Consider the following 21,276-nt stretch of genomic DNA (forward strand, 5'->3'; position numbering starts at 1 on the left):
ATTACACCAGCGCTGAATAGATCGTGTACAAGCTGCCTAGATACAATAGGTGGATCTCGGCTAAGACCACCAAAAATGGAGCTGTACACAATATATATAAATGTGTATCGGCGCTCTAATAATAAAAACTATAAATAGTAATAGAGGCTCACTTACTAAAATCCTGATGAGGAGTGTACTCAGAATCTCTGCCCAGAGGAAAGCTCTTGTCTCCACTTGATCTCCTGCAAAGCTATAAGTCCGCATCCTTGATAGTATGTAGCTTGTCCCGTTGTACTTGCTTTTTGTGTTTGGAGTAGTTTATAGAAGTCCGTGGTTCCAGTCAGCCTATTAGCCGGGAGATCTGCCCCGGCCGGTGGCGTCTCACCGGCTTGCTGTACTGTTAGTGGATTACAGAGTGCTGTGACCTAGCGCTGCGAGTGACGTCACTACTACAGAGAGAGCGCAAAGCCAAAAAGCATCTAACGTGTTTCGGAAAGTAATGCTTTCCTTCATCAGAGATGGATTATCCTCCTAGGTCACAGTGACTTATAGCAGTACCGTATTCCACGCCCTCACTGAGACTTAATTGAGATAAATTTTTTGAAAAAGAAAAAAAATCACGTTCGTAATCGAGTAGCTAATTAATTAGTCTTAGGGTAGGTTCACACCACGTTTTTGCAATACAGTTTTTTTTTCAGGTTTTTGATAAAAAAACGGATTCCTCAAAACCTGACTAAACTGTATCAAAACGTGTGTACAAGGTTTTATCTGTATACGGTTGAAAACCGTATACGGTTTGAAAAGTGATGTCCGGTTGCATCCGTTTTTTAAGAAAAAAAACTGCATACGTTTTGAACTTTTCACTCCATTATGAATAAAGTTTCACTTGCTTGATTGAAATTCCAAGAAAAAAAACTGTGCAAAGTCAAAAACCGTATGGCAAAAACTGGATGGAACCGTACACACATGCATTTCTGTATGGTTCCCATTGATTTCCATGTTAAAAAAAAAACGTATACGGGTCCATACGGTTTTTCACCTGGACCAAAAACACTGGTAGGCCACGGTTTTCTGTCCAGAAAAAAAAAAAGTAAAAAAACGCGTGGTGTGAAAAACGGAGACAACCGTATGCAATATGGTGCATATGGTTTTGAATGGAAAGTCTATGGCCACGGTTTGCTGTACGGTTGCATACGGTTTAAAAAAAAAAAAAAAGTATCTAAAAACTGTATAGAAAATCATGGTGTGAACCCACCCTTAGAGAGTTCTCAGTTTGTAGGTTTTCCCAACCCCTAATGACATATTCGTCCTCTCTATGGGGGACATGTATCATTATTTGTGAATGGTAGAAGCATTTTACCCCTTTTCCCGAATTCTAAATTATGTGCAGAAGCGCTAAATTTATCAATCAAGTGCAATGAGCTTCATAAATTGCGGGTAAATATAGTAATCTCCTAAATCCACTCTTTGGAAAATAGAATCAATGATTTAGAGCATCTTGCTACGTTAAGTCCAAGATGGCTTATACTTGCGCAAAAAAAACAGCTCTTGCGGCAAAATTTTTGGTGTAAAAAAAAGTACGCAGTTAATAAATCCATGTGTACAATAGATGTCACTCCAAGGTACCCTGATTCAGCCACATCTGGAGGACATGCTCTACCAAAATGTGCGCAAAAAAATTGCGCAAAAAAAGGGCTTGCGCAAAATTTAGCGCAAAAAAATACACACAAAACAGGGGTAAAATCTTTGATACATGTCCCCCTATGAGTACTAGGTATCAGAGGGGATCTTTGACCCCGGTAAACTAGTTTCTAAACTAGAGACTTCCCACCATGTCCATATATATTTTTTGTAGGTGTCAGGGAGGAGGTGTTTTAGATTTTATGTGATGTAGTAACAAATAACTCTATATAAAGCGAAATAATGCTGCTGAAAAGAATTGTCCCAATAGAGATATTGAACAGAACAAACCATATTTGTTCAATGAAATCTGGTGTTCAGCAGTGAGGCCGATTTAAGGGGTACTCCGGCTTCAAGACATCTTATCCCCTATTCAAAGGAAAGGGGATAAGATGTCTGCTCGAGGGGGTCCCGCCGCTGGGGACCCCCGCAATCTAGCATGCAGCACCCACCTGTAAGCACTGCAGGAAGTGCTGGAGGCTCTCAGTCTTATGCCTCTCGACCACGGGGACGGAGTATCATGACGTCGTGATTCGGCCCCCGTGTGACATCATGCCCCACCCCCTCAATGCAAGTCTATTGGAGGGGGCGTGTCGTCACGATACTCCATCCCCGTGGTCGGGAGGTTTAAGATTGAGAGCCTCCAGCGCTTCCTGCAGTGCTTACAGCAGGGTGCTGCATGCTAAATTGCGGGGTCCCTAGCGGCGGGACACCCGCGATCTGACATCTTATCCCCTATCCTTTGGATAGGAGGTAAGATGTCTTGGGGCCGGAGTACCCCCTTAAAGGTAGTTTCAGAAAAACATGACATAGTGAATGTAATTTTAAAACACTTCTGCCACCTAGTAGTAATTAAGTACAGCACCAAAGAATTTTATCATTAGTGGGAATAAAAGCTAAGTTTTATTTATACAGGGGGGTCTTTAGTTTAGGGTGATCCCAGCTGGGTTTTTGACATCTTTTTTAACCCCCCTTCTTGTCTGTTCTAGACACTAAATGTCCTGACACTCCTTGTAGCCAATGTCAGGAGTCACTATAGAAGTGGTTTCAACCAAGCAACTCTTATGCTATCTCTCCTAGTGTGTGTGTGTTCCTCACCCCCACTCTGCTTATCAGAAAGGTTGTAAAACACTAAGACAAGACAAAAGAAAACACATTGAGACAATTTAACATTTGAAGAAGCACTCCCCCCCCCCATATTATGCGATTTGTTTTATTTCAGCACAGCTGAATTCATGTGTTTTATTACTCTAACTTGGCCATATGATCACCAGTCTGACTCTCACAAAGTTTCCATGCTTAAAAGAGGTTGCCCATCTTCAAGAATAAATTAATTTAAAGAGTCACAAAATAAAACTTTTAATATAGTGTTCCTTGTGTAATTAGCAGACACTTTCGCATTCACTTGCTTTTAAAATTATCAACATAAATATGTTTAAAATGTAATGGGAAAATCGGTCACTAGGTGGCTCTGTTCTGTTCCTTGCCACAATTAATACAGTGAGTTTGGTCTCCTCCCAGCCTGACAGGAGATCAAACTCATGAAGTGCTTCTCCCTGCACTGAGCTTGATTGACAGCTGCACAGAAAGTAAAAGCTCCACAGATTCTTAAAGAAAGCTGCACAGACTGAAAGCTGCAGGAGAGCCTCACTGATAGCAACACAGACTGAAACATGCACAGAGCCTGAGGTCTTCTATTCATCACAGCACTGCAAGGATGAGAGGGCAGAGGTGGTCCCCCAGCAGGCTTCAGTGATGTCATGCCTGCTGGGAAACGCCTACTTTCTCCTGCAGGGAAATTGCACTTACAAAAAAACAATTGCAGGCAAACAAAAAAGCTAATTGTATGTAAAAATAAAAGGTCCCTGTATGTAAAAAAAAAAAAAACAATTTATGAAAAAAATAAAGAAAAAACTAAGTAATGGAATGGCTTGCCGTGAAGTAAATAATAGTAAACATTCACTAAATTAATTCATGTCACATGGCCATATAACATATAAAGTGAACAAATAACTGTAAATTTTACAAAGATATGTAAAATATTTTTTTATTGGCACAGTACCTGATTTACAACGTGAATACCATGTTTGGTGCAGTACCTGATTTATAGCATGAATACCGTGTTTGGCGCAGTACCTGATTTATAGCGTGAATACCATGTTAAGCGCAGTACCTGATTTATAGCATGAATACCGTGTTTGGCGCAGTACCTGATTTACAGCGTGAATACCATGTTTGGTGCAGTACCTGATTTACAGTGTGATTACCATGTTTGGTGCAGTACCTGATTTATAGCATGAATACCGTGTTTGGTGCAGTACCTGATTTACAGTGTGATTACCATGTTTGGTGCAGTACCTGATTTATAGCGTGAATACCATGTTTGGTGCAGTACCTGATTTACAGTGTGATTACCATGTTTGGTGCAGTACCTGATTTATAGCATGAATACCGTGTTTGGCGCAGTGCCTGATTTACAGCGTGAATACCATGTTTGGCGCAGTACCTGTTTTATAGCGTGAATACCATGTTTGGTGCAGTACCTGATTTATAGCGTGAATACCATGTTTAGCCCAGTAACTGATTTATAGGGTGAATACCATGTTGGGCGCAGTACCTGATTTATAGCGTGAATACCATGTTAAGTCCAGTACCTGATTTATAGCGTGAATACCATGTTTGGCGCAGTAACTGATTTATAGCGTGAATACCATGTTGAGACCAGTACCTGATTTATAGCGTGAATACCATGTTTAGCGCAGTACCTGATTTACAGCGTGAATACCATGTTTGGCGCAGTACCTGATTTACAGTGTGATTACCATGTTTGGTGCAGTACCTGATTTATAGCGTGAATACCATGTTTGGTGCAGTACCTGATTTAAAGCATGAATACCGTGTTTGGCGCACTACCCGATTTACAGCGTGAATACCATGTTTGGCGCAGTAACTGATTTATAGCGTGAATACGATGTTGAGACCAGTACCTGATTTATAGCGTGAATACCATGTTTAGCGCAGTACCTGATTTATAGCGTGAATACCATGTTGAGACCAGTACCTGATTTATAGCGTGAATACCATGTTTAGCCCAGTAACTGATTTATAGGGTGAATACCATGTTGGGCGCAGTACCTGATTTATAGCGTGAATACCATGTTAAGTCCAGTACCTGATTTATAGCGTGAATACCATGTTTGGCGCAGTAACTGATTTATAGCGTGAATACCATGTTGAGACCAGTACCTGATTTATAGCGTGAATACCATGTTTAGCGCAGTACCTGATTTACAGCGTGAATACCATGTTTGGCGCAGTACCTGATTTATAGCGTGAATACCATGTTTGGTGCAGTACCTGATTTAAAGCATGAATACCGTGTTTGGCGCACTACCCGATTTACAGCGTGAATACCATGTTTGGCGCAGTAACTGATTTATAGCGTGAATACGATGTTGAGACCAGTACCTGATTTATAGCGTGAATACCATGTTTAGCGCAGTACCTGATTTATAGCGTGAATACCATGTTGAGACCAGTACCTGATTTATAGCGTGAATACCATGTTGAGACCAGTACCTGATTTATAGCGTGAATACCATGCTTAGCGCAGTACCTGATTTATAGCGTGAATACCATGTTTGGCACAGTACCTGATTTATAGCGTGAATACCATGCTTAGCGCAGTACCCGATTTACAGCGTGAATACCATGTTTGGCGCAGTACCTGATTTATAGCGTGAATACCATGTTGAGACCAGTACCTGATTTATAGCGTGAATACCATGTTGAGACCAGTACCTGATTTATAGCGTGAATACCATGTTTGGCGCAGTACCTGATTCATAGCGTGAATACCATGTTGAGACCAGTACCTGATTTACAGTGTGATTACCATGTTTGGTGCAGTACCTGATTTATAGCGTGAATACCATGTTTAGCGCAGTACCTGATTTATAGCGTGAATACCATGTTTGGCACAGTACCTGATTTATAGCGTGAATACCATGTTTGGCGCAGTACCTGATTTATAGCGTGAATACCATGTTGACACCAGTACCTGATTTATAGCGTGAATACCATGTTTAGCGCAGTACCTGATTTATAGCGTGAATACCATGTTTGGCGCAGTACCTGATTTATAGCGTGAATACCATGTTGAGACCAGTACCTGATTTATAGCGTGAATACCATGTTGAGACCAGTACCTGATTTATAGCGTGAATACCATGTTGAGACCAGTACCTGATTTATAGCGTGAATACCATGTTTAGCGCAGTACCTGATTTATAGCGTGAATACCATGTTTGGCGCAGTACCTGATTTATAGCGTGAATACCATGTTGAGACCAGTACCTGATTTATAGCGTGAATACCATGTTGAGACCAGTGCCTGATTTATAGCGTGAATACCATGTTTAGCGCAGTACCTGATTCATAGCGTGAATACCATGTTGAGACCAGTGCCTGATTTACAGTGTGAATACCATGTTTGCTGCAGTACCTGATTTATAGCGTGAATACCATGTTTAGCGCAGTACCTGATTTATAGCGTAAATAGCATCTGGGCGCAGTATCTGATTTATAGCGTGCACAACATGTTGGTGCAGCACATGGCAGAGAGTGTGCATTACATGTTGGTTAAGTACATAGCAGAGAGCATGCATAATATGTTGGTGCAGTACATGGCAAAGAGAATGCTTAACATGTTATTGCAGTACATGGCAAAGAGAATGCTTAACATGTTATTGCAGTACATGGCAGAGAATGTGCTTAACATGTTGGTGCAGTACATGGCAGAGAGTGTGCATAACATGTTGGTGCAGTACATGGCAGTGACTGTGCATAATATGTTCATGACCGCATGACCACATATAAAATTATACCCCAACATGATATTAGGACATTTCCTGTAATAATTACGGATCGTGAGATCTCTCCAAAGTCTATTGTTATTTATATATATATTTTTTATAATATCATATACCTTATTTATCGGGGTATACCACGCACCGGCCTTTAACACACACCCTTATTTTACCAAGGATATTTGGGTAAAAAAAGTTTTTTACCCAAATATCCTTGGTAAAATGAGGGTGCGTGTGTGTGCATGCGTATACCCCGATACACCCCCAGGAAAGGCAGGGGGAGAGGGGCCGATAGCCAGAGGGAGAGAAGGGGCAGCGGCACCCATTGCCGACACCGCTGCCCCGTTGCCTCCCCCATCCCCGGTTGTATAATTACCTGTTGCCGGGGTCGGGTCCGCGCTGCTTCAGGCCTCTGGTGTGCGTCCCATGCGTCGTTGCTATGTACTGCACCGCGCGGCGCAATGACGAGTGACGTCATTGCGTCTCGCAGCGCATAGCAACGACGCAGGGGACGCACACTGGAGGCCTGAAGCAGCGTGGACCCGACCCTGGCAGCAGGTAATTATATAACTGGGGATGGGGGAGGCAACGGGGCAGCGGCACCGGCAATGGGTGCCGCTGCCCCTTCTCTCCCCTTGGCTATCGGCGCCGCTGCCCCATTGCTGCTGCCCCATTGCCGGCACCGATAGTCAGGGGGAGAGAAGGGCCGGCAGCAGGGCTCTAGACCCCAGGACAGGCAGGGGCAGAGAAGCCGGCAGCGCTGGCTGTCTCTGCACCTGCAAAGCCGCTGCAGTTAATTGATTTAAAGCGCCCGCTTTAAATCATTGAACTGCAGCGGCTTATCGGCGTATAACACTTGCGGAAATTCCGAAGTGGGAATGGGAGTGCGGAATCCCATAGAAGTATATTGGGCTTTCATTGAGGTGGAATTCCGCCGTGTGAAGAGACCCTAATTCTAAATGTTATTCTGCGTGAAATTTTTTCAATGAAATGTCTGAAATTCTGAAAAATCTGTAATTCTGCTCTGTGCACAGGACAGCGGGATCCTATTGAATTGAAGCATATAGGCTAAAAATTCACACAGAATTTTCCTAAAAAGTTTCCATGCTAAATTTTTGCAGCGTGAACATAGACTTCTACCTTGCTCATGTCGCTTATATGTTTTACGCCTTGTTCACACTACGGAATTACCGCACAGATTTTCTTTCTCATTGAAAATTACTGTGCAGGAGAATCCAGTTGCTGGCAATGGGATTAACCTGCACGCTGCAGACTGCTTTTTTTCTAGGCTGAATTAACACCCCAAAATTTACCTTGAAAATTTATGCAAGAACATTGAACTAGTTCACTGTTCTGGCTGATTTCCGCTACACAAACATTGCCGTCTATGGGGACGGCAATGCCTGCACTCGGAATCTTTAGCAGGATTTTGTCCAGGCAGAGAATCCAAACTGTGAACCCGGCCTTACGGATTGTGTCTGTTGTCAGAATGTCATGTAATGTTCCTATGGCGGAATATACACTGCACAAAAAAATAAAGGAAACACTTAAACAACACAATGTAACTCCAAGTCAATGACACTTCTGTGAAATCACACTGTCCACTCAGGAAAAACACTGATTGACAATCAATTTCACATGCTGTTGTGCAAATGGAACAGACAACAGGTGGAAATTATAGGCAATTAGCAAGACACCCCCAATAAAGGAGTGGTTCTGCAGGTGGTGACCACACACCACTTCTCAGTTCCTATGCTTCCTGGCTGATGTTTTGGTCACTTTTGAATGCTGGCAGTGCTTTCACTCTAGTGGTAGCATGAGACTGAGTCTACAACCCACACAAGTGGCTCAGGTAGTGCAGCTCATCCAGGATGTCACATCAATGCGAGCTGTGGCAAGATGGTTTGCTGTGTCTGTCAGCGCAGTGTCCAAAGCATGGAGGCGCTGCCAGGAGACAGGCCAGTACATCAGGAGATGTGGAGGAGGCCATAGGAGGGCAACAACCCAGCAGCAGGACCGCGACCTCTGCCTTTGTGCAAGGAGGAGCAGGAGGAGCACTGCCAGAGCCCTGCAAAATGACCACCATCAGGCCACAAATGTGCATATGTCCACTCAAACGGTTAGAAACAGACTCCATGAGGGTGGTATGAGGGCCCGACATCCACAGGTGGGGGTTGTGCTTACAGCCCAACACCATGCAGGACGTTTTACATTTGCCAGAGAACACCAAGATTGGCAAATTCACCACTGGCACCCTGTGCTCTTCACAGATGAAAGCAGGTTCACACTGAGCATGTGACAGACGTGACAGAGTCAGAAGACGCCGTTGAGAACATTCTGCTGCCTGCAACATCCACCAGCATGACCGGTTTGGTGGTGGGTCAGTAATGGTGTGGGGTGGCATTTCTTTGGGGGGCTGCACAGCCCTCCATGTGCTTGCCAGATGTAGCCTGACTGCCATTAAGTACCGAGATCCTCAGACCCTTTGTGAGACCATATGCTGGTGCGGTTGGCCCTGGGTTCCTCCTAATGCAAGACAATGCTAGACCTCATGTGGCTGGAGTGTGTCAGCAGTTCCTGAAAGAGGAAGGCATTGATGCTATGGACTGGCCCGCCCGTTCCCCAAACCTGAATCCGATTGAGCACATCTGGGACATCATGTCTCGCTCCATCCACCAACGCCACGTTGCACCACAGACTGTCCAGGAGTTGGCAGATGCTTTAGTCCAGGTCTGGGAGGACATCCCTTAGGAGACCATCCGCCACCTCATCAGGAGCATGCCCAGGCATTGTAGGGAGGTCATACGGGCACATAGAGGCCACACACACTAATGAGCCTCATTTTGACTTGTTTTAAGGACATTACATCAAAGTTGGATCAGCCTGTAGTGTGGTTTTCCACTTTGATTTTGAGTGTTACTCCATATCCAGACCTCCATGGGTTAATAAATTTGATTTCCATTGATAATTTTTGTGTGATTTTGTTGTCAGCACATTCAACTATGCAAAGACAAAAGTATTTCATACGATTAGTTCATTCATTCAGATCTAGGATGTGTTATCTTAGTGTTCCCTTTATTTTTTTGAGCAGATTCTCATTGCATTGAATGTGAATCTGCTGTACTGTTAACATGGTGGAATTTATTCGGCATTCATTTTAAATTTTAGATATTTACCACATTCATGAAAAAAATGAAGATGTTGCCAACTATCCCAGTTAAATTGGGGTGCTCTGCCCCTAGACATCTTATCCCCCTATCCAAAGGATAGGGGATAAGATGTCTGATTGCAGGGTTCCCGCCGCTGGGGACCCCCGCTATCTCCCTGCTGCACCCAGCATTCGTACACCGGAGGCTGGTGATGTTAAGGCTGTCTCCAGTTCGTGAGGTCACAGCCATGCCCCATCAATGCAAATCTATGGGAAGGGGCATGACGGCCGTCAAGCCCCCTCCCATAGACTTGCATTGAGGGGGCATGGCCATGAAGTCACGAGCGGGGCATGACTGTGACATCACGAGCCTCCGCCCCACATCGCCAGTCCTTTGGAACGGAGAAAAGTTCGCTCCGTGCAACATATGCCAGGGGTACTGCAGCCAAGATTGTGGGGTTACCCAGTGGCGGGACCCCCCAAGATCAGACATCATATCCCCTATCCGTTGGTTGGGGGTTAAGATGTCTAGGGGTGGAGTACCCCTTTAAGGACAAGAAGAGGGACAAATTTATCCGAGTTAAACTGGACTATGATAATGGCTGGGTGTTTGAGTGGAGCACTACAAAGGTGCAAGAACTTTCGGACTGCTTTAGAAAAAAAAGAAGACTATGGCACCACTGATTTAGACTCAAGTGTCTAAGATGAACCCAGAGAACCTAGAACACAGAATGACCAAAGGCCCAAGGCCCCTTTAGAAGGACAATCCGCAGGGGGAGGAGGAAGAAGATCAACATGAAGCCAGTTTGTTCAGAACCTCAAGCAAGTCACTTGGAGAGACCAAATGAGACAGATGTAATCCCCCAGACAGGAAATGTCTTCAATCTGACTGATGTCATCATACCGAATGAATGTGTTACCTTGTTATCTAAGGTGTTAAAGGGGTTATCCAGGTAAAAACTTTTGTAAATTAGAGAATTAAAAAGATCACTAGCGCTGGATGGGTCTGGTTTGATGTGTGATTGTACTGCTGCTTTACTATAAATGTGCTCCCCTATGGATGCACACTGTGTAGAAAGTAATATACTGAAAAATAATTGAATAGTAAGCGCTGTATTATACACACAAATTACAAACTGACCTGTAGACAGTACGGTTGCTGATAAAAAGCGGTGGTTGCGGTCTAAGTGTAATGATCCCACAGCAATGCTGTCACAGCGCGATCGCTGTGTATAGCAGTGAAGGAGGCACCGCTCTGCAGATACGTGGGCTCCCTGATGTGGTGTTCCAGAGGTTGCAAGTGGTTCTTACTGAATTGACTCCCGGATGTAGCGGGTTACTTCTTTTAATGTTGTTTCCCAGAGTGTTACTTCATGAAGGGTCCGGTCTATAGGAAGGAGCGTGGATTGCAGTGGGAGTGCGCCCCGGCCGGTGGCGCCTCTACCAACTTGCACGCACGCTACGATCAGGTTAAGGTTCCGACTGAGTGTGTTGCGAGTGACGTCACTATGGTATCCTCAGCAGTCCACAAGGCTATCGACGTACGTTTCGGAAGTCTCGGCTTCCTTCGTCTGGATGCCAAAGGAAGGAAGGAAGCAGAGACTTCCGAAATGTACGTCGATAGCCTTGTGGACTGCTGAGGATACCATAGTGACGTCACTCACAACACTCTCAGTCGGAACCTTAACCTGATCGTAGTGTGCGTGCAAGTTGGTAGAGGCGCCAGCGGCCGGTGCGCGCTCTCAATGCAATCCACGCTCCTTCCTAGAGACTGGACCCTTCATGAAGTAACACTCTGGGAAACAACATTAAAAGAAGTATCCCGCTACATCCGGGAGTCAATTCAGTAAGAACCACTTGCAACCTCTGGAACACCACTTCAGGGAGCCCACGTATCTGCAGAGCGGTACCTCCTTCACTGCAATACACAGCGATCGCGCTGTAACAGCATTGCTGTGGGATCATTACACTTACACCGCAACCACCGATTTTTATCAGCAACCGTACTATCTACAGGTCAGTTTGTAAATTGTGTGTATAATACAGCGCTTACTATTCAATTATTTTTCAGATTTGTAAATTACTTCTATAAAAAAATCTTAATCCTTTCAGTACTTATGAGCTGCTGAAGTTGAGTTGTTCTTTTCTGTCTAAGTTCTCTCTGATGACACCTGGCTCAGGAACTGTCCAGAGTAGAAGCAAATCCCCATAGCAAACCTATTCTGCTCTGTGCAGTTCCCGAGACAGACAGAGATGTCAGCAGAGAGCACTGTTGTCAGACAGAGAACAAAAACAACCTTAACTTCAGCAGATGATAATTATTGGAAGGATTAAGATTTTTTAATAGAAGTAACTTACAAATCTGTTTTACTTTCTGGAGTCAGTTGATATATATTAAAAATAATTTTTTTCCTCGAATACCCTATTAAACTATTGCTTTAACAAACCTTTTGCTTTTGCGCACTTTCAGATAGATGTCTTTAAAGCTATTCGCAAAATGAATCTGTGCAGGCATTTTAAGAAAAGTGGTACCCATAATCAACCTTTGTCCATAGGTGAAAAACCAATTACTATTGGTCCACTTGGCTTTAGTGCCTCCACCAACTGATGTATTCGAAGGGGCCAATTTATTAATCGAATTATCTATTAAAAGTCAGGCAACAGATTCTGAGCACACTGTTGATTGTCTAGATTTGTTTACAAAATTGGTAACTAAGGTAGTTAAATCTGTCTTGTATCCTGAAATTGATGGTAACCTTACAAAAATAGAAGAGAGGGCACTTAAGAGGAACCGTAAAGATCTCATTTATAGACGGGCGGATAAAAGAGATAATCTTGTGGTGCTTACAAAAGAACAGTATAAAGCAGAGGCCCATAAGTTGTTGGGAGATGTGAGAGTCTATAACACTCTGACTGAAGACCCTACAAAAAAATATTTTGGTCAATTACATTCGTTACTATGTAATAATGTAGAGAAGGGGGTCATATCATCAAAAACAGCAAAAAAATTATTGTCTAGATTTCCCAGCTTTTTGTCAAAATGGGCAAGGGTCCCCTTTTAGTTGATTTCATTTGTAAGTCTCTTAATTTCATTTAGTTCCACAATGCGTTTAGATTCAATGACAGATGGTATAGGCAGGACCCCGGGACTGCTATGGGCACGCCCGTGCGTGCCCGTGGCATGCACTTTTGCTTATTTATTTTTAGCGGTATTTGAGAATTTCTAATTTTAGAAAACATACAGCGACAAATGCCTTACTTCACTATCAGAGTCAAGAAGGCCATCCCTTATGAGCAATTAGTGAGAATAAGAAACATTTATAGTGATGATGAGACTCTTGAAACACAGGCTAGAGAAGAGCATATGAAAAAGCCAGACTCCTGAATAGATACGATTTATTGAAAAAGAAAGAAATAAAAGCGCAGAGAGAAGATTTGTTTTTTCTTTTAAACACTGGTTTATACCTGAGACTGACCCGGATCTCAAAGAAATAAGAGATGTCCACTGTTCACTTACAAGAGGAATAAAACCCTGTCTAGTATTTTAGGTAGTAATCCGGATAAGGGAAAAAATAACAGATGGTTAGATGAGGCATCACCTCAGGGAAATTTCAGATGTAGGCAGTGTTCCCATTGCAAATTCAATTCACAGGCTAAATAGCTAAAACTGGGAGGAATAGAATGGATAGTGAGGAGTTTAATTACGTGTAAAAGTAAATTTGTGGTGTGTGTCATCCTCTGCTCTTGTAGATTTTTTTTATATAGGAAAGACGTACTCCCGTGCCCCAGCAAGGCTTGGAGAAGCGGCCACGGTCACGATGTCACGGCCACGTCCCCTCCATTGAGGTCTATGGAAGGGGGCGTGACGGTCCACATTATTAACCCCTTAAGGACCCGGGTTTTTTTCCGTTTTTTCATTTTAAATTTTTCCTCCTTAACTTTCAAATTCATAACTCTTTAAAATTTTCACCTAAAATTCTATATGATGGCTTATTTTTTTGCGTCACTAATTCTACTTTGTAATGGCATTAGTCATTTTACCCAAAAATCTATGGTGAAACGGGAAAAAAAATCAATGTGCGACAAAATTGATGAAAAAACACTATTTTGTAAGTTTTGGGGGCTTCCGGTTTTACGCAGTACATTTTTTGGCAAAAATGACACCTTATCTTTATTCTGTAGGTCCATACAGTTAAAATGATACCATACTTGTATAGGTTTGATTTTGTATCACTTCAGAAAAAAATCATGAATATATGCAGGAAAATGTATACGTTTAAAATGGTCATCTTCTGACCCCTATAACTTTTTTAATTTTCTGTGTTCAGTGTGCCATGAGGGCTTATTTTTTGCGCCGTGATCTGAAGTTTTTAGTGGTACTATTTTTGTTCTGATCAGACTGTTTGATCACTTTTTGATCAGACTGTTTTGATCACTGATCAAAAATGCGCTATTTTGGACTTTGGAATTTTTTTGCGCATACGCCATTGAACGTGTGGTTTAAAAAGTGGTATATTTTTATAATTCGGACATTTCCGCACGCGGCGATACCACATATGTTTATTTTTATTTACACAGTTTTTTTTTATTCTTGGAAATGCCGGCTGATTCAAACTTTTATTAGGGGAAGGGATAATTCAAAGGGTTAATGATTTTTTTTTTACAATTTTCTTATACAATATTATAGCTCCTACAGGGGGCTATAACATTGCATTAACTGATCTTTAACACTGATTGATGCATCTCCATAGGAATGGATCAATCAGTGTTTTCGGCAATTGATTGCTCAAGCCTGGATCTCAGGCTTGAAGCATTCATTCGGCGATCGGACAGCGCAGGAGAAGGTAAGAAGACCTCCTCCTGTGCTACAGCTGTTCGGGATGCCGCGATTATGCCACTGCGATCTCGAACAGCTCCCTGAGCTAGCCTGGCACTTTCACTTTCGTTTTTGCTGAGCCTCGCGGCTAAAGGGTTAATAGTGCGCGGCTCCGCGATCGGTGCATTCTCAAGCAAAGGATCTATGAGAGTGGGAGGCAGTTTACATCCAAACAGCAGCTCTGGGGCTATTCTGACATCTTGCAAACAAATCCAAGCAGAAACAGTGTAAAAATTTACAAGTTCAATGGATGCAATACTTGTGAAGCTGCTATCAAATAAGGGGTTCTATGTTAAAATGTAACGTGACCTGTTAAAATATTTAACCCCTTCCCGACCCATGACATACATGTACGTCATGGGTCGGCTCCCATTCTATGATGCGGGGCCACGGCGGGTCGGGCCCCCACCTAGCAACCTAGGCCGGGACACATGGCTAATAGCACATGGCACTGATCGCAGTGCCTCGCTAGTAACCCTTTAGACGCGGCGTTCAAAGTTGATCGCCATGTCTAAAGTGAAAGTTAATAAGTACCGGTTAGCTCAGGGGGCTGTTCGGGATTGCGGCATCCCGAACAGCTGTAGGACAGCAGGAGGGTCCCCTTACCTGCCTCCTGGTGTCCGATCGCCAAATGACTGCTCAGTGCCCGAGATCCAGGCATGAGCAGTCAAGCGGCAGAATCATTGAGCAATGTTATCCTATAAGCCCTCATACCGTCCGTTCACGGAAAAATAAAAAAGTTATAGGGGTCAGAAGATGACATTTTTAAACGTATAATTGTTCCTGCATGTAGTTATAATTTTTTCCAGAAGTATGACAAAATTAAACCTACAGTATATGAGTAGGGTATCATTTTAATCATATGGATCTACATAATAAAGATAAGGTGTCATTTTCACTGAAAAATGTACTGCCTTGAAACAGAAGCCCCCAAAAGTTACAAAATTGTGTTTTTTCTTCAATTTTGTCACACAATGATTTTTTTTCCGTTTCGCCGTAGATTTTTGGGTAAAATGACTGATGTCATTACAAAGTAAAATTGGTGGCGCAAAAAATAAGCCATCATATGGATTTTTAGGTGCAAAATTTAAAGAGTTATGGTTTTTATAAAGGTAAGGAAGAAAAAATGAAAGTGCAAAAACGGAAAAACCCTGGGTCATGAAGTGGTTAAAAAGTTAAAATGTTGTTAAAAGTTTGATTAAAATTGCTTTTGATTTCAATAAATATGCTGCAAACACAACAAATGACAATTTTCAGTTCTTTACAACCTATACAGTGTTTTGAAACTTACTGTGCGTAATTATTTGGAACAGTGCATTGTAAGTTTTTTATGTTTAAAAAAAATACTGTTATTAGGAGGTTTGGTCAATAAAACTTGAATTGTACTCTTAATAGTTGACAATTATTTAGGTAAATGAGAAAAATATAATTTCCATAATAATTTGGAACAGGGTGTAATAACAAGTTGTTTATGGTTTCCTATATTGCTTGAAGTGTATGGTTGAAGATATTACTCTATAAGCTCTACCAAGACCCCTGGGTCCAGGCCCCCAGCACCGAACACCATCTATCTACAAATTATAAACACACTATCAGAAAAGTTAGGCTGAGTACACATATGTCCGGCATAGGTGAACTCAGCCTAAAGCTCGACGTAACTGATGCGCCTACTGATGATGTGCATCAGTTGTCATCAGTTGTATGGCATCTTGCATCCATGGTTTCTGGCACCAGACAGGGGAACACAGCAAGCTGCTTTCCCCTGTCCGGTGCTGTCCGGTGTGTCCAACCACCCGGCATCAAAACTGGGACGCTGGATGATTGTGAACTGTCCCATTTAAATGAATGTGTGGTGACCCAGTACAGATTGAATACAACTCAGCCGCAAAGGACTGAGTAAAAGGTCCACTTTTTATCCCTCACTGTAAATATAAAAATTTACTTTTATTATTTCTCAAATTATAATTGTGAGCTATAGGTGAATTGAAAACCCAGCATTATATGCACTGATTCATTGCACAGGTACTAACATCCTTCAGGACTGTCAATTCAAGTTTAGTACAGCACACCTGCAGTGTGTGCTTATTAACAGTGCTAATGCTGTTGTTAAAAACTCTTCACAGAGCCCCCCCTAACATGTTTCATCACAGCTGTGACGTCTTCAGAGGTTACGGGGCAATGGCCAATTCGACAAGAAACGGTCGCCCTGGAGACCTGCCCACCGGACACCTTCCTGGCCAGAGAGCGGAAACAATCTCCGAAGAAATTACATAAGATGCAGGGCCACCGTGAACTGGCCAAAATGTGGAAGAGATAGCGACAAGCCAATCCAGGGACTCGACTAAGCAAGCGAACATGGCAAGGAAATGTCTTCCAGAAGAGAAACATTCCAGAGAGGCTTGAAGGATAGCCTGACCATGAGGCCAACCGCAACTGTAGGGCCCAGGCTGAGGTGGGAGAACGACAAGAAAAATTCAGTTGGGCATGCCCAGCAAAAAGGCAAGACTCAGAAGGTGAAAACCAAAAGCTAGAATAGGGCGAAGAGAAATAAAGCAAGACCCATGTCCAGGCTCAAGCACACAAACAAACCGGCCAGGAAGAAGGCTAGGGCAAGGAGCACACTGCCGACCACCAGAACCGAGAGTCCCAGGCTCAGACTTCACAGTCCCAAGGCCACCTCGCGAGAAACCTGGTGGAAGAGAGAACCCAAAGAGTATGATGCATAGCCAAAAAGGCAGGGAAGAGCATTCTACGAGGGGGACTACACTCGTCCAAGACATGCGAGTTGGCCAGACTGGCTAACCAGGATGACTGGCAGGCCCTTGACCACGAGGCCCGCACAGCCTCTGGAGGTGGGAAGGAACAAAGCAATCCAGAAAATGGAGTTGCCGCCAACAGAATCAGAGGATCCCAGATCCAGGGAGAAATGGAGGGACCTTGGAGTCCCATACCAGGAGAGACGGAGCAACCTCAAGCTGGAGCGAAACGCTCCGGCTGACGTGCACCTAGGCCGGGGCAGGGCATGGAGAGGCCTAGAGAGACCGAATCCCACAAGGGAATGGCGGAAAGGAGTGTGACCGGAACCCCACCAAGGCCAGAGACAACAACCCCCTGGTAAGGAGGAAGTATCAGGAAAAGACCACCAGGGAGATTGAGGCATGTAACGGTCACCTGGAAGGAAGCACAATGCAAGAAGTCCTGAAAAGGCAGAATCTCAAGGGAGAGGGTCCTGAACGGGTCCGGGGCCACCAGGGAAGGAGAGACGTACTGCAGGGGAGAACAGCGGCAGAGAAAAAGGCACCACTAACACTGAGTTCACTGCGCCGCCCAGTTCACTGTTGTCCAAGCACAGAACAACTGACATTCTTCACGGGGTGGATTGACAAGCCGCAACCAGAACTCTTGCAGATCCTTGGGGGGCCATGGGCAGCCCACAGAGAAGGGCCACTAGGAGGAAGAACTTGAGACACTCCAAGGAGAGGCCACCAGAGAGCAAGAGCAGAGATCAAACCGAGAGCCCCCTCACCGAAAATGGAAAGGTAGTCAAGAGGGAGACTAAAAGAAGGCCAAAACAGGAACCGCACAAGGACCGTCAGGATGTCTCTCATCTCATGTTCCCATACAACAAACCCCAGGAGGTGAGAGGGTAATTAACAAGAGACAACAACTTTAGGGGAGATTCCCAAAAGGGTACCCTAAACTAGAACCCCCCCCCCAAAAAAAAAAAGATTAATATGTAACCTTTATTAAGTACTTTAAATGAAATGAATAAACAAGTGTTGTGATTCACCTTGACACCACTAGGTGTTAGTACCACACTATATGGGGAGAAAGAGGGGTGAAAGGAAGGGTGGGGAGGTAGAGTGACAGAAAAAATCGAGGTAAGTATGTTAAACCAAATCGAGGTATGTCAGGGTAGAAAGGGGGCGTGACAAACCAAATTGGGGTAAGTATGACTGGGGAGAGAAAAATTCCAATCCATGTGGTACAGATTATTAAAGAAAAATTGAATACAGTGGTCCCTCAACATACGATGGTAATCCGTTCCAAACGAACCATCGTTTGTTGAAACCATCGTATGTTGAGGGATCCGTGCAATGTAACGTATAGGAAGTTGTACTCACCTGTCCCCGCTGCTCCAGACCGTCACAGATCGTCACTGCTGCCCTGGATGTTGTCCTCCATCGCTTTCGCCTGCGTCCCCGTGGTGTCCCCGATACTCCGGAACGTCTCTGCTGCCCGGGATCGTCGATCTCATGTTGCTGTCATCACGTCACTACGCACGTCGCTCCTATTGCATGACGGGACGGCGTGCTCAGCTACGTGATGACGACGATGGAGAGTGCCGGCGATGGAGGGGATCCCGAAGAGGACGCGCCAGAGCCTCGAGGACAGGTAGGAGACTATAACCGGAGCACACAGGGCACCGTAAACTGCTATCCGGCGGCAGCTGAAGCAGTCAGCCCTGCCGGATAGCCGTTTATGTGATGGCCCCAACATACAAAAGCATCGTATGTTGATGCTGCCTTCAACTGAGAGGCCATCGCATGTTGAAATTATCGTATGTTGGGGCCGTCGTAGGTCGGGGGTCACTGTACTTAATTAATTCAAGAATGCAGACTACGAGAAGCATTCATTGAGACCTGATGAACTCCTGCTATTTAGCCAGTAAATCCAACGTGCCTCCTCCTGGAGGATATCCATGTTCCCCTTACGAGGGCCTAATCTCATCTGACGTAGGCCTCCAAAGGACAATGTGTCAATTCTGCCATTGTGTTGACATCTAATGTGTCTGGCCAAAGGGGTATCGTTGTTGGTTCTAACAGTACTCAGATGTTTACCGATTCTGCGACTAAGCTCATGTTTGGTATTACCAACATATAATTTGGGACATGGACACTGGGCAATATAAATTACACTTTTACTACTACAGTTGATGTAATCAGGAATGGTATAACTCCAGGCGTTATACCATTCTTGATTAACAAAAGTGTTCGTTTTTTTTCCATGTATTTACAGAAAGTGCAATGTCCACAGGGATAAGAACCCTGTGGTCATCCAGGTAGCCAGGTCTGTGGAAATGGCTAAGTACAAGCAGATAATGAAGGTTGGAACCTCTATTCAATTGGAACCTCTATTCAATTCGATGATTGGATGACAAGAACTCAGTACGGTTACTCCTAGATGCACTGGCAAAGGCAGTTCTCAAATGTTTTTAAGGGTAAACTCTAGGCACAAATCTGGATATCAATTGATTACATTCTTGCTTGAAATGTTGGTCATCGAGCAGTTTCTCCTAGCTTTGAGATACTGGCCGATAGGTATACTTTTCTTTAACGAACCGGAGTGCCAGCTATCCCAGAGTAGAAAGCTATTAGTAGCGGTGAGCTTTCGGTAGATGTTTGTTTGTATCTGGTTTTTACCATTAATATATATGGAAATGTCCAAAAAGTTGATGGTTTCGCCCCCTACATCCAAGCTAAATTTCATCCCAATCTGGCTGGAATTCAACCTCTACACAAATTCACCAAACAAAGAAACCCCCATGCCAAAAAATCAAAATATCATCAATGTATCGTCCCCAATATAAAATGTGCTCGGTGTAAACAAAAAAAATCATCATCACCAAAAACAAAATTGTGCTCCCACCACTCCAAAAACAAATTAGCATAAGAAGGTACACAGGTGATCCCCATGGCGGTGCCTCTTATCTGTCGATAGAGGCTTCCGCCAAAGAGAAAGAAATTATGTGTGAGTACAAAGTTTAATAGTTGTATCACAAAAGAATTGTGCCGGGGGAAAGTTCTGCTTTTAGTGTCAAGAAAACTAGTGACTGCATTAATACTCAAATTGTGCTGAATATTAGTGTACAAACTTTCTACATCCAAACTCATAAGTGAAGTTGTGTCAGTCACCGTGAGATCGTTGATTTTTAGAACAGTGTCTTTAGTGTCCTTTAAGAAAGAAGGCCAGGACAATACAAAGGGTGTCAAAATATAATCAATGTACACACTCGCACCTTGCTTACCAGAGACGATTGGACGCCCCTTCAAAGGATTGGTGCCTTTGTGTGTTTTTGGTAAAATATAGAAAGTTGAAATCGTGGGACGTGGATTATATATACATTTCCTTTCTTCCTCAGAGACAAGTCCTTCCTGTTTGGCACTGGTCAGAAGCAGCTGTAATTCTGCTAGAAATTCTTGAGTGGGATCCCGGTTTTACGGTTGGTTAGTTTCCCTATCTTCCAGTAAATTCAAAGTAATTTCAGCATATGTGTCTCTGTCAAGTAGAACAATGTTTCCAGCCTTATTGGACGGCTTTATGACTAAATTGTTATCTGCTTGTAATGACTGAAGTGCAGTTAGTTCTTAAATAGAAAGATTAGAGTAAATCAAAAGGGATTTAAGTTTAACCTGTTGGATGTCCTTGGTTACCAGATTTACAAAAGTATCTATTTCTGAGTATTGTGTAAAAGATGGGGTCATTGTGGAACGGGGTTTTAAATCCACTACTTGTGCATCATCACTCTCATTCTCCAACAATAAAGTCTCAATTGTTTCAATGGCTTCAGAATGTTGGGTGTGCTATTTGTGCAATAATAAATTGACATCTTTTACCCATGAAAATTCATCAAACTTAGGCATAGGGGTAAAGGATAAGCCCTTAAGAAGTAGCAAGCACGAGTTCGCTCTGTGCATAATGACGGGCGATACAGGGGCCAG

Source organism: Hyla sarda, chromosome 4 (genome assembly GCF_029499605.1).
Source record: "Hyla sarda isolate aHylSar1 chromosome 4, aHylSar1.hap1, whole genome shotgun sequence".
NCBI lineage: Eukaryota > Metazoa > Chordata > Amphibia > Anura > Hylidae > Hyla > Hyla sarda.